Here is a 5,386-nt window from a genome sequence, read left to right on the forward strand (position 1 = left end):
GGTGGGAGGGTTAATCCCTCTCGCCGCGATCCGGTTACGGACGTGCAGTCACGTGTGCTCGGGAGCGGCGGAATTAGAGAGAACGGGCTGATTTACACACTTGCACGCCGAGCCTGTTAACTAGACCGAGGCCACGCCCACTGAGTGTGTCGACATGGCCACGCCCACTGCGTGTGTTCACATAAACGGTCAGCGGCTGTCGCGTGGTGAGAACATAAACAATTTACATAACAGCGGGTGTTAAACTGAGCGGGGGGCTGTCAAATAGACAAACATCGGAGCAGAGTGTGTGTGTGTGTGTGTGTGTGTGTGTGTGTGTGTGTGTGTGTGTGTGTGTGTGAGACCTGGTCACACGTGGTGGGCTCCACGGTGGTCACTTAAAGCAGGGAATATGACTCAGGTTGTCGTTCAAGAGCAGTTACTCACTGTGTCAGCTCTTATATATATCTATTAAGAAACTCTAATCTGCGCTGAAAAACCACACAAAACCACACAAAAGACAAAGTGTCTAAAATATCTATTCAGTTATGCCGTTTCGTTTGCCGCGTGTTCACTTCGTTCGTCCGCATTATTTAATTATTTAATTTTTATTTAAGACTCTCGGCACAAATTTAGCACATATTTGTCACAGATTCTTCTTTCTCTCTACACCAAATATGTGTCTACAGTAGACTTAATAAAAAGCATTTTTGTACATAATCATAATCCAGCCGTTCGATTTCCAGAACCGCTTGTCCTGAGCAGGGTCACGGTGAACCGGAGCCTATCACGGAAGCACCGGGCGCAAGGCTGGAGGGTGGGCATAGCCTGTATAGAAAACCCGTCCATAGCGGGGTAGCGACTCGCACGCACGAAGTGTAATTAACAGTCGCAAATTAACCTGAGCTGCATGTGTTCCGACTGTGGGAGGAAACCGGAGCACCCAGAACAACCCTCGCGCCACCCGGGCGCTGTGAGACAGCAGGACTCGCTACTGTTCCGCCCAATAATAATAATAATAATAAGAAGAAGAATAATTGCTGTGTACATCTTACAGATATTAAATAGGAATATTATTACATGTTGGTACACAAATAATCTGTTCCTGAGGGAAGGACAAAATAAAATTGCAAAACTACTGTATTCGACTATAACTGCACGTGACCGAGCACCAGGGAGTGAATGAATAATGATAATCGGAATTGCAGCATCAGGGCAGTGGGTAGGTAGCCATGGCAACTCGAACCCCGGACTGCCGTGGCGCCGGTGAGCATCAGTAAAGGTGCAGACTCAGGTTTGACACCCGTGCGGCTCATAGAAGAGCTCATGTGCGGGGAAAGACTGACATCTGGTGGCCTTTTTGTGAAATTACATCGGATCCAATAAAGACGCAGCTTGGAAGCTGTGCTGGTCGCTGCTTTATTCCAAATCAATGAAGGGAAAATGGACAACACATATATTTATTAATTTTCTATTAATAATTAATTTTATGAAAAATCAGATACAGAATAAATGTTGCAGGAATCAAGCGCATGTCTATTTCAGATCAGAGCTTCTTTTTGCATTTGAAAAGTCCCCTCATCAGTATGATCGATATATAAGAACCAGTGTACATCAGGAAAGTAACAGACAAATTAAATAGTCTAGGGGTAGATACCTGGAATATCTAGAGTACAGTATAAAATTCTTATTTTTTTTTTTCTTTTTGGTTTAAAGCAACAACAGAAAATTGACTTTTTCCTGTAATAATCAATATAAAACCAATGCAGTCAGGCTGTACTAAGCTGTAAGTACTCATCACTTAATCTTGACCTAAAAATGTTCTCATTAAAGTTCCCACACCACTACACATTATAATATTGACAATACCGGTGTCGTATTTATACATACAAGAAGAGGCAAGCATATAAAACAGCATGTTTTTAAACTGGACATAGGTCACTCGGGTTACTAAAATTTCAAATCGGTTGAATCACACACTGTATACTGTATTTGTTATTTGCATCCCAAAGAAATTGCTCATGAATGAATAAATGAAAATGATTTACACCCCTGATTCTACTGACCAACTTGATTTAACCAGTGCAACTTGGGCTTCACTTATTTTTACACCTGCACTACTTGTGTGTTTCTACTACACATGTAATTTCTTCTAAAGCAGCCTTGGGAATTTGACCACACACACACATTGTCTGAACCACTTGTCCCATGTGGGGTCGTGGGGAGCCAGAGCCTAACCCGGCAACACAGGGCATAAGGCTGGAAGGGGAGGGGACGCCAGTCCATCACAACGCACCCCAAGCGGGACTCGAACCCCAGACCCACCGGAGAGCAGGACCCGGTCCAACCCACTGCGCCAGCACGCCACCACACCCCCCTGGAATTTGACCATTACACACATATTATGTCACATAAGACACACTGCTTCTCATTACATAACCATGTCATGGTAAAACTAAGGGACACAAGTGATTCCTATACTTTGAAGCAGCACTGTATATGGTGTGTATATATATATGCAGAGTTTATTTGCTGTGTAGATTGGTTACCATGGGGTGTGGTGATGCAGTGGGGTTAACAGGTGTCTTGCTGGGTGGGAGGTCTGGGGTTCAAGTCCTGCTTAGGGCAAGTAGCAGCTCTCTGCTCGTTTTCCCCGACATACGGAGGACAGACCTCGCAACCCATCTCTCTTCCTTCTTCGACTTGCTGTGAAAACCACATGAGTGGTTGCTATGGATGAGGTTTGACTCAGCGGCCCGCGTGTATTATTTAAAAATGGCATTTTAAAATTGTTAAAAAAGAAACCTCAGTAAGTTGGGACTTTTGGACAAATGGAAGAAGATGGGATCATTAATTTTATTATTATTTTATTTGAAACAGGTCTCCTACATAAAAGGTGTTCTTGCCTTTTTGCTTCCAGATTTAATGGTATGAATGCGTGTATAAGTGCGTGAGCACAGTGGTGAACAGAGAGATGCTCCAGATGCCCTCAAGCGGGGCAGCAACGCAGTGCACCTCTGCATGGGGCAAAGAGAGGAGGCCTGCACCGCGGATTACTTTTAACTCCTTTTGACGTCTCTTTCCCTCCCGCCATGGATTACCGCCGACAGCATATTGATGAGCAGTTGTTATAAGAAAAAAGCCAGAGTACTTATTCGAAAAGATCTGACAGGCCGGTAGCTCTCAAGCAGGATTTCGTCGAGTGTTTCGAAGACCAGTTTCCCACACGGAGACGCACAAGTAAGTTTTTTTTTTTTTTTTTTTTTTTTAAATCAAGCTATTTGCAGCTTGGAAATAAACATAATATCCATTTCCCTGCCATATGTAGGCCTTGTCACTGCGCCGTCCTGCTCTATTTCATGCTCCGATACCTGCTGCCACTTCCCCGAAGAGACGCGGGGCATCATGTGGCACCGTGCCGGAGAGCCGCTTGCCGCCCCGTCACCCCGTCGGCCCATCGCGCCATCGCACCGGCACCCGCTCTCATTTCGGAGAGGAGGCGCTCAGCTGCTGTAAACCCGATTCCCTCTAAGTGAACGTCGCTGCGCATATGAATATAAACAGACGCAGGAAGATTGAATTGGTAAACTTTGATTTGCATGTAAATTGTTTCTTTTATTTAGTCTTTGTCGACTGCCAGGATTCCTTTAGACGGACAGGGAACTGGAGAGAGAATGTGGCTCTGTGTGTGTGTGTGTGTGTGTGAGATTGTGGTGAGCTTCACTTTATTATAATGCTATTTCAGCGCAAAAGGCTCATTTCTGCTGTCTTTAATATAATGAAAACCACACACTTACATTTATTCATTGAGCAGATGCTTTTCTCCAAAGTGAATTACAATGTTAATTTACAGCAGGCAGCTGGTAGTGGTTCAAGCTGCTCTCTTTGGACTCAGAGGTTACAGGTTAGACCCTTGTTTCCAGGTAATTTTTACTGGAGCAGTTTCATTAAATTAAATGAATTAATTAATTTATTTATAATATTATTTTAATTTAAAATTATTTTTTTATTATAGGGGAGTGCGGTGGCTTGGCAGGCTTGGCCGGGTCCTGCTCTCTGGTAGGTCTGGGGTTCGAGTCCTGCTTGGGGTGTCTTGCAATGGACTGGCGTCCCATCCTTGGTGTGTCCCCTCCCCCTCCAGCCTTGTGCCCTGTGTTGCCAGGTTAGGCTCTGGCTTCCCGTGACCCTGTATGGGACGAGCGGTTCAGACAGTGTGTATATGTGTGTGTGTGTGTAAATGAATGAGTTAATTTATTTAAAATATTTTTTTTTTAAAAATTATTTTATTATTATGGGGGAGTGTGGTAGCGTGGCGCAGCGGGTTTGGCCGGTGCCCACTGTGTGACCTGGGGTTCAAGTCCTGTTCGGGGGGGGCCTTGTGATGGACTGGCGTCCCGTCCTGGGTGTGTCCCCTCCCCCTCCATCCTTGCGCCGTGGGTTGCCAGGTTACGCTCCGGTTTGCTGCGACCCTGCTCGGGACAGCCGGTTTCAGCCAGTGTATGTTATTATTATTATATTTACTTTAATTGCTGCAGTAAAATGACCTTCCCTTGTAAATGAGTAAATAATTGTAAGGTGCTTTGGAGAAAAGCATCACCTACCTGAGAAAATGTATATACAGTAGGGTAATTTCACTCAAGCAATTTAGGGTAAGTTCAGGGTAAGTACGGTTCAGGGTAAGTACCTTGATTAAGGGTACTACAGATGGAAGCAGGATTTGAACCTGGGTAAACCTGCAGTGGCTTTAACCACTACGCCCCCTGCTGCCCCAGGCTAAATGAAGACGATACATCGGAAGGTGCGATTCAGAGAAGAGGACCCTGTTTATTCGGGGTTCAGAGGAACAAGCAGTGCGACGTGTGACGGGCCTAAGTAGGTTGGTGGCTCCGACTTGGACGCCGTCACACATTCTGGGCTCACTGGGGTCTGCGTTGCTCGCTCCCGTATTCCGTATTCTCTCAGTGCCGCTGCTGTGGAGGGAAGGAAACGAAGGCAGCCTGGACCTGATGGGGACACTTCTTATCTCAGTCCAAAAGTGGCCCTGTCCAGTGCTCCTGTTGCTACCCCTTCTGCCAGCCTCAGCCCCCCCCCCCCCCACATTCCGCAGCATCTGGCCTGGCGCTGTGCGGCTGTGTGGCGGCGACATCAGTGAGAAATCACCTTTCTTCCGCTGCAATTAATCCCACGTGCTGCTCCTGCACCAGAATGGGGACAGACAGCCCGGTTACAAACAGTTTCCAGACATAGAGTGTGCGCGACAGCAGGGAGCGTAGTAGTTAGTGTAGCACCCACAATTAAGGTACACATTCTGAACTGATACAATAAAAAATACCTCACTGTATAAATGCCTACTCAGCGTAAGTGGCGAACATTGTAATTTACTTTGGACAAAAACATCCGTTATATG

The sequence above is a fragment of the Scleropages formosus genome, chromosome 5 (assembly GCF_900964775.1).
Source record: "Scleropages formosus chromosome 5, fSclFor1.1, whole genome shotgun sequence".
NCBI lineage: Eukaryota > Metazoa > Chordata > Actinopteri > Osteoglossiformes > Osteoglossidae > Scleropages > Scleropages formosus.